Source organism: Thamnophis sirtalis, unplaced genomic scaffold (genome assembly GCF_051295495.1).
Source record: "Thamnophis sirtalis isolate CommonGarterSnake01/CBP01778 unplaced genomic scaffold, rThaSir2_p1.2 scaffold_15, whole genome shotgun sequence".
NCBI classification, from domain to species: domain Eukaryota; kingdom Metazoa; phylum Chordata; class Lepidosauria; order Squamata; family Natricidae; genus Thamnophis; species Thamnophis sirtalis.
Window position 1 is genome coordinate 32007936 of NW_028261395.1, and position 8603 is coordinate 32016538.

At 49.5% G+C, this 8603-nt stretch overlaps 1 protein-coding gene across 7 annotated transcripts in view; it reads right to left on the reverse strand.

The window, feature by feature from the left end:
• Positions 1-1321, reverse strand: part of ZMIZ1 (zinc finger MIZ-type containing 1) — a 466283-nt gene extending 464962 nt beyond the window's left edge. For 5 of the 7 annotated variants that reach the window (XM_087702237.1, XM_087702240.1, XM_087702239.1 and 2 more), the window contains exon 1: positions 673-1319. The gene's annotated coding sequence lies outside the window, so the exon portion shown is untranslated. Of the gene's footprint in view, positions 1-672 lie in introns of all 7 variants that reach the window. The other 2 variants (XM_087702241.1, XM_087702242.1) reach the window with 2 other exon arrangements.
• Positions 1322-8603: the final 7282 nt, after the last annotated feature.

An 8603-nucleotide genomic window follows, 5' to 3' on the forward strand; every position in this document is an offset into this window, starting at 1 on the left:
AACCGAGAGAGAGAAACACACACACACACACACACACACAAAAGAAACACCTCCGGCGGATCCATCCACATCGAACCCAGATTTATTCTTTGCTCCCCTCTTTTTTCTTTCTTTTTCCTTGCAACGCTTCCGCTGTTCCCCACCCCCGTGCCCCCCAAATGATATTTTTTTAAAATATTTATTTAAAATAAAACACCCGAATTCTCTTTCCCGGGCGCCCTTCTTGCCATCCCACCCACCCACCCACCTCTTGCCCAAGAAAAAAAAAGCAACTTATTTAATCTCGCAGGCCAATTAATTAAGCGCATCCCCCTTTCTCCACCACCACCCCCAGGGAGCTCCCAGGCTTCCAATAGCTCTTCCCCCCCCCCCAGCGCCCAATGATTCCCGAAAAAGCACCCCGGCCCCTTTAAGAAGTCTTCCCACTCTTCTGCTTGGCAAGGCACAGTCGCTGGGAAGAGTCCCCGGTTTTTTGCAATCTCGCCACCCAAAGCTCCATCCAACCCCCGCCGCCTGCCCTCCGCTTCTCTCTCGCTTCCCCCCGGACTTTCCATTGTTTTCTGCAAGGCCCCCCAGGCGCGGAGGGGAACCCAACCCACCCAGCCATCCACCTCTCCACGGAAAGAGCCCCCCGCGCACCGAAGACCGCGGGCACCAGGACGCAAAACTTACCTTAAGGCTCGGCGCTGGAGAAGCCGAGCAGCTGGGGCGGCCGGCTGGCGAAACGCACAGGGAAGCCGGCGGGCAAAGCAACCATCCAAAAGGCCAAAAGGAGAAGCGGCATGGAAAGAAATCAAAAAGACCCCCAATACTCTCGGTTTTGTCGTCCCCCCACCACCCTTTCTCTCTCTCTCTCTCCCACTCTCCTCGCCCTGCGGATTGCAGGTCCGGCGGCTCGGGGGGGGGGGGGGAAGGTGAAGTTGTGTGTGTGTGTGTGTCTGTGTGTTTGTGAGTGTGTGTGTGTGTCTCTCTTCAATCGCGCTTATTCCCTTGCTTTTTCCGGGGAAGGGGGGGCGGTGGGCGGCGAAGAGAGAAAATAATAATAATAAAAAAAATAAGGATCACCCAAGGATTTTTTTAAGGAGAAAAAAAAAACCACCCCAACCTTCACCCAGCCATAGGAGGGGGCGGGTGGGGGGGGAAGAGCACCGTGTTAGTAGAAAGAATAAAAGTGAATCAACTCGCAGAGAAGCCCAGCAAGTTGAAGTGTCAAATTACATGGGCTATTTTATTACCAAAGGGCCCCGCGCTTCTGGCTGTTGGCAAAATCTGTCCCAGATTCCTATCTTCTGAAAGGGAGCTTCGAGTTAGACGCCTTCCGCTGGCTGGCTGGCTTGGCTGGCTGGCTGGCTCCTTCCCTCCCAACCCGTCTCCTCCGCCGCCCCCCCCCCTCCCCAAGCTCCCTTCGCTTCCACTCCACCTTCTGACCATCGAAAGTTACAATCTTGAAAAGCCAAGTTGAACAACGCAAATAATTGTCTTTCGATCCCTTCCCCCCCCTCTCTCTTCTCCCTTCCTCCCCCCCCCCAGCATCAAAGGGGAGAACTTCCTGTCTGGGGAAGCCAGCTGAATGGCAATCGGACCCGCTGATTGATAAAAAAATACACGGGGGGGGGGGAGAGGGAAAGGGAGAGGGAGAGAAGGAGAGACAGAGAAGGGCAGAGAGAGAAGTGGAAGGGGGGGGGAAGGGGGATCCCCACCCTGCGAAGCCTTTGGCACTTTCTTCGCCGTTCTCCGCAGGGGGAAACCTCCCCGCTTTCCTTGACACACACACACTCACACACACACACTCAGGGCTCGCTCGCGTGCAAAACCAGCCGCCTTTCGCTTTGCACGCTTATTGTTTGGCGTTCGGGGGAGAACGAGGAGCTCCGGGGAAAATGGGGGGGTTCGGAGACGAGGGGGGTTTCCTACGAGACTGGACCTCCCCCCCCTCACAGAAAGACAGACCGACCGACCCCTGCTTGGGTCTCCTTTGAGCGCAGCCGGATCCGCGCAAAACCCAGATGTGCTGCCCGATGTGGGAGAGGCGACCCTCTCTGTCCACCCCGTGATTCCGAGGGGATTGGGGAGGGGGGTTGCTGTTCAGGTAAGCGGCGCGTTCTCCCCCCCCCCTCAAACCTCTCTACCTGTTTGGGAGAAGAAACCGCGCCGGAGCCTCTCCGAGGGGCGACTTACGTTCGGAGTAAAAGCCGGTGGTCCCCCTTTCGCTTAAGCGCATTTATGGAAATGTGCAAGACGGCAAGACCAAAAAAAGGCTGCCGCATCTTAGATTCCCCTCTTTTTGCCCCTCTTTTAGTTTATTAGCTGGGTCTTATTTAATTTTTATTTATTTACTTATTTAGTTCCTTATTTAATTTTTTAAAATCTATCTATCTATGTATCTATCATCTATCTATCGTTTATTTCCTTGTTTGTTTGTTTTTTTACACGCCAGGTGCACGGAGTCCTAAAGATGCCCCAGAGGGAAGTCCCAATCCTGGTTTATAGCGCCCAGAGATTCTCGGGGCGGGGGGGAGGAGAAGGGACGGGCCAAAATTGGAGGGAGGGTATTCTGCTCCAGGGAAGGAGGGGCGTGGATTTTTCAAACGCCCACCTCCGCCGGGGGGGGGGAGGGAGGGGGAAGAGACCGCTTCTCGGCTTCCACCGAGAACGCCTTTTTGCAAAGGTTTCTTCACTTTCCCCCCATCCCCAATAGAAGGGAGCCCTTGCAGTCCCCACCTCCTTTTGGTCCGCCTTCTCACGACCCGGGGAAGCCAAGTCGGGTTTGGCGCCGCGGAAGTGCGATCCCCGGGCCTTCTTTACTCCTTGCCAGGATCACGGAAGCTCATTTTGAGACAACCCCCCCCCAATCGTTTAATTCTCCGATCGAACTCACCAGACCCCCCCCCCCCAAAAAGGGGGAGGCGGGCGGGGAGGCAAGAGTCGGGAGCCCCCCTCCCCCCAAAAAAGTCAAGAGTAAGTGAACAGGACCCGCGCTTTGAAAATGTTGGCGATCCTAATATCTTTTTTTCCTTTAAAAAAAACAGCAGCACGGGATGCCTCCAAAGGCTTCTCTTCCCCCTCAACTCCACCCCAACTCTTCCCTAGGTACCCCAAATATTTCCAGGCCCCCTTCCCTCCGGTTGCTGGAAAGGGGGCCGGGGATCATGGCATTCAATTCCAAGCGCTTTCTCAGCCTTCCTTGTTTTGTGTGGGTACCGGGGAGAGGAAGGAAGGAAGAGGGAGGAAAGGAAAGAAGGGAGGAAAGGAAAGGAAAGGAGGAAGAGAGGGAGGGAAGAAAGAAGAAGGAAGGAATAGGGAGCGAGGAAAGGAGGAAGGAAGGAAGAGGGAGGAAAGGAGGAAGGAGGGAGGGAGAAGGAGGAAGGAAGAGGGAGAAAGGAAAGAAGGGAGGAAGGAAAGGAGGAAGAGAGGGAGGGAGGAAAGAAGGACGGAAGGAAGAGGAAGGGAGAAAGGAAAGGAAGGAATAGGGAGGGAGGAAAGGAAAGAAGGAAGGAACGAAGAGGGAGAAAAGGAAAAGAGGAAGAAAGGAAGATAGCAGTTGATTTTCCATCTTATTCCTCCCTTATTATATGCAGATAAGGAAAATCTTTCTCCTGGTTTGCAGGTCTCCTGCAAAAGGCTTCCTAGGTAACTTTCTGCTCAGCTTCACCCAGATCAGACAACAGATCCCCGGTATCCTAAGAGGCACAGGATGGGGAGAGGGATCTTCAAGCGCCGGGAGGCCAGTCCAAGTGATTCACTTAACAACAGTGGCAAGAAATGTCGTAAAATTGGTCAAAGTTCACTTAACAAATACCAGATTCACTAAACAGCTGAATTGATCAAGCTTTACAACTTCAGCAATTCACTTAACAACAGTGGCAAGAAATGTCATAAAATGGGTCCAACTCACTTAACAAACACCTCGCTTAACAACAATAAAATCTTGGGGGGGGGCATAAATGGAGAATTACTTGTATTTTCCCCTTCGTTGCCTGGGGGAGTAGGACTTGGAAGTTAATTTGGGTTTATTTCAAAGGAGAAGAGGACAAAGGTGTGATAAGGGTGCTGACTTTCATCCCTGGGTTCAAGGGGGGGGGGAGCATTCATCCTGAATGTCCAGACTCTCCTTCCTTTTCTAAAAAATGCAGATTTTTGGAGGAAAAACAGAGAAAATCAGCCACAGGCTCAAGTTTAAAGGCCGCCAGAGCTCGGTTTGCGACTGGCACTGGAAGCCATAACCAATTCAACTCAGGAGGAGGTCTGGAGCTCACAGGGATTGGGCCCTCATTCAGTCTGGAAAGACTTTGCAAAAGGCCTTGTAAAGAGGAACCCACCCTCCCCGACCCTGCCAGGGATTGCTGACCACAACAGTCAGAAATAACCACACAGGTGATTTTTGGCTGTCTTCTCTCTCCCCCCCCCCAAGAAAGAGGCGTTGTTGGTTTAAACCTGTGGTTCCCAACCTTTTTTTGGCCATGTCCCACCTAAGCATCTTTAAAAACCTGACCCCCCCAATATAATTCTTACTTTACTCAAAAAGTGAACTCATCTCACGCGCGGAGGAAGCCTAAAAGGCCATTAACTTGATTTAAACAAGGTTCAAATCGCCTCCATTAAAAATCAAATCGCCCCTCCCCCCCCCCCCGCGGGGAGTACGCCCCACGTTTAAACGCCCAGACCGCCCTCCACATCCCCGTCTCCACTCTTTTGCGTCTCAAAGGCTTTGCTTTCCAAGCAGGAAGCCTTGGGAACTCCTTGCCACTGGATTTGAAAAAAAAAAAAAAAGCAGCCCCCTGCTTAAAAAAAAAAGCTGCCTTCGGTCTCTGGGTTGCGACTAGCAGAGGATGCCGGAGCCTCTCCTTCGCAAACGTGAAGCCCCCTCCCTCTTTTTTCCCCTTCATTTTTCCTCGCAAGAGATTCTTCCTTTGGCTTAGGCGCCGAAGCTCCGCTCCGGGCTTTGGAATTGCTCCGGCTTCCGAGTTTTGCAGCCAGCCGCCGTGTCAGATGGAGAGCTGAATAACAAAGGCAAGTTTTGAGAGCAGCAGCAGAAGCGGCAGCAGCAGCGTTGGGCTGAGTGACGTCAGGGAACAATGCCCGTGCCAGCAGCTTCCCCCCCCACCTCTCCGAGATGCGCGCGCATCGCCCCGATGCTGCGGCTTCTCCTTCCGAAGCCGGACTCCGTTCTCGGACATTGAGCTCCTTAAAGGGACACGCACCTTTTATGGACTACCCAAAAAAGAGTGGAGTGAAAAAAACCACCGTTTGATGCAGCCTTTCCTTGCCTATTCCTTACTTCATTCTGCAAAAAGCTCTTTTCACTGAAAAAGGCCTGGAGGCTAAAACATATGAAGAAGAGCTTGTGGGAATTGAGCCCAAAATTTATGTTGCTGAGTGAGAAATTTCCTTTTTTTTCTTCCTTTCTTAATTTTTTTAAATTTCTTTTTTTAAATATGAACATTTGCTTAAACAAAAATATTTGTCATCTGGGTACAAATATCTCTGTGCAATAACCATCAAATTTACAACATCATTTACCTTGATATTAATTCTCTAATCTTAGAATGATCAAAAGGAACGCGGTGGCTCAGTGGCTAAGACGCTGAGCTGGTCGATCGGAAAGGTTGGCAGCTTGAATCCCTAGTGCTGCACAATGGAATGAGCTCCCGTTACTTGTCCCAGCTTCTGCCAACCTAGCAGTTCGGAAGCATGTAAAAATGCAAGTAGAAAAATAGGAACCACATTTGGTGGGAAGGTAACAGTGTTCTGTGCACCCTCGGCGTTTAGTCATGCCGGCTACATGACCACAAAGACATCTTCAGACAATGCTGGCTCTTTGGCTTCGAGACGGAGATGAGCACCGCCCCCTAGAGTTGGGAATGACTAGCACATTTGTGCGAGGGGAACCTTTACCTTAGAATTATAGTATATTAAAAAGTTAAATGCCGTTGAAATTTCTTGTCAAATTTTGTCCCATTTTACCACCTTTCTTGCCACCGGTGTTAAGTGAATCGCTGAAGTTGGTAAATTAGTTACATATTTGTTAAGTGAATCTGGCTCACCACATTCCCCATTTGACTTGGCTTGTCAGAAGGTCGCAAAAATGAGATCCTGTGAACCCCCCCCCCCCCCCGGACACCGCAGCCATCATAAATGTGAGTCATTGCCAAGCATCCAAAGGTAAATCACGTGACCCTGGGGATGCTGCAATGGTCGTAAGTGTGAAAAATGGTCCTAATTCACTTTTTTCAGTGCTGTTGTAACTCTGAACGGTCATAATAAACAAACTGTTGTAAGTCCAGGACTAGCTGTCCTGGCAACCGAAATATCCCCAACCCAAAGGAGCTTTTTCCAAATGAGAACTGGACTTTCTTTTCTTTTTGGAAAACGTTTCGCTTCTCAGCCAAGAAGCTTCCTCAGTTCTTCAGTTAGAACTGAAGAAGCTTCTTGGATGAGAAGCGAAACATTTGCAGAGGAAAAAAAAAACCACACCACCTTTTGTTTGGAAAAAGCACCTTTGGGTTTGGATCTTTCAGTGGCCACCAAAGGTCCTTTCAGAAGCTACCTTGAATAATAGCTTGTGATGGTTTTGCAAGGAAAAAAAAGAGGGAAACTCGCAATTGTCTCCCCAACCCACCAACCCCGTTTAGAATGAGTGCATTGGATGGATTGACTCTGGAAAATCATAAGGGAGAGAGAGGGGGGAGGGAGGGGGGAGAGAGGGAGGGAGAATGAGAGAGAGAGAGAGAGAGACTCTGGAAACAAGTACTGTGGGGGTAAGACACCCCTACACCTCTCGAGGGGGTGTTTTGTTAAGATACAGCCTGTTGTGCCTTTAAATGGCTTCTACCATGGTAACGGCTTAACAGTAGTCCACAAGGGATCCCACCGGTAAGGGGGAAAATCCAACATTAGAAATCAGGTTTGGTCTGGACATTTCCCCCCTATAAATAAATACCTTGGCAATGCCAGGTTATCAACTAGTGTGTGTATATATATGACTCTATGCATGAAGTCATCCTGAGTTAAGTCTCACCTGAAAGAGATTTCACCCGACAAAATCACTTAACGCAACCCACCAAGAGATTATGAGTGTCCTGGGCACGAAATCCTCTCTGGGTGCCAGGGATGTGTCATTAAATGTTACGGAGTGGTGGGGAGGTTGAAAAAAAACTGTAACCAACAATATGCAAATAAATAAATAAATATGCAAATTTCCACCACCCTCATGGCTTATAAATGTAAAACAGCTTCTTCTCTTAACAGGGACTTTCATTTCAAAATGATTTCCCGTTAAAAATATGCAACAGCATGCAGGACTCACAACTGCACACATTTTATACACACAAGCTTAGGTGTCAAAATAGAAAGGTCCCCTGTTAAAGAAAAAAAGTGGGGGAGATGATTTGCTACTTCCTTCCTGATGCTTCTTGACAAGCTAGGCAAACAAGGTTACATAACTTGTGGTTAAATCAATCACAGGTTCCTATGCCATATTTTTTCTTGGTGGCTTCCTTTCAAGACATCCCAAGTCCCAAGTTTTGGGGTTGACCCCAACTCTCGGTGAGACCTCTCCAGCACTCCTTTGTCAATACACAGCTGCTTACCCAAGTTTCAGAATAGAACAGAATAACAGAGTTGGAAAGGACCTCGGAGGTCTTCTAGTCCAACCCACTGCTCAAGCAGGAGACCTTATACCATTTGAGACACATGGCTGTCCAGTCTCTCCTTGAAAGCCTCCAGTGATGGAACACCCACAACTTTTGAAAGCAAGCTGTTAAACAATGCTGGGAGGGTTCTTGGAGGTCTTCTAGTCCAACCCCCTGCTCAAGCAGGAGACCCTATACCAGGAGAACCATTTCAGCACCGAGTGCTGAAACGGGAGCACGCATATGTACCAGCCACCTGGTCTTTTGATTTCTGCATGCACCAGGAAGATGCTCTTCCAGCGGCTCTTCACATGTGGTTAGGGTGCAGTACTGCAGACCACTTCAGCTGACTGCGATCTGCAGTTCAGTGGTTCAAATCTCACTGGCTCAAGGTCGACTCAGCCTTCCATCCTTCCGAGGTGGGTGAAATGAGGGCCCAGACTGTGGGGGCGATATGCTGACTCAATTTGCTTAAAAAGATCTGTAAACTGCTTAGAGAGGGCTGAAAACCCTATGAAGTGGTATATAAGTCTAATTAATAAAATAAATAAAATAAAATAAATAATAAACCAGAAGACCATGTGGCCAGTGCACATGCACGCGCCGGAAACTAGAAGAGCAGCTGCCCAGCACGTACATGCATACCAGATGGCTGCTCTTATGGTTTCCGGTGCTCCTACGCATGTGAAGATCATTTGGGCGGCGCACCTGAACCTGGAAGAGCAATGGGCGACAGCTCACATGCCCGGAGAGAAGGCTCTGCGTGACGCTTCCAGCATGCCTGCTATAGGTTCGCCATCACAGCCCTACACTATTTCAGACAAGTGGCTGTTCAATCTTCTCTTAAAAGCCTCCAGTGATGGAGCACCCACACAATTAAACATTTAAGCCATTAAACAACGCTAACTATAATAAATGCAGCCAATATAAAGTCAACAGTCATTACATCCCATCATACTATGGCATCCAGAG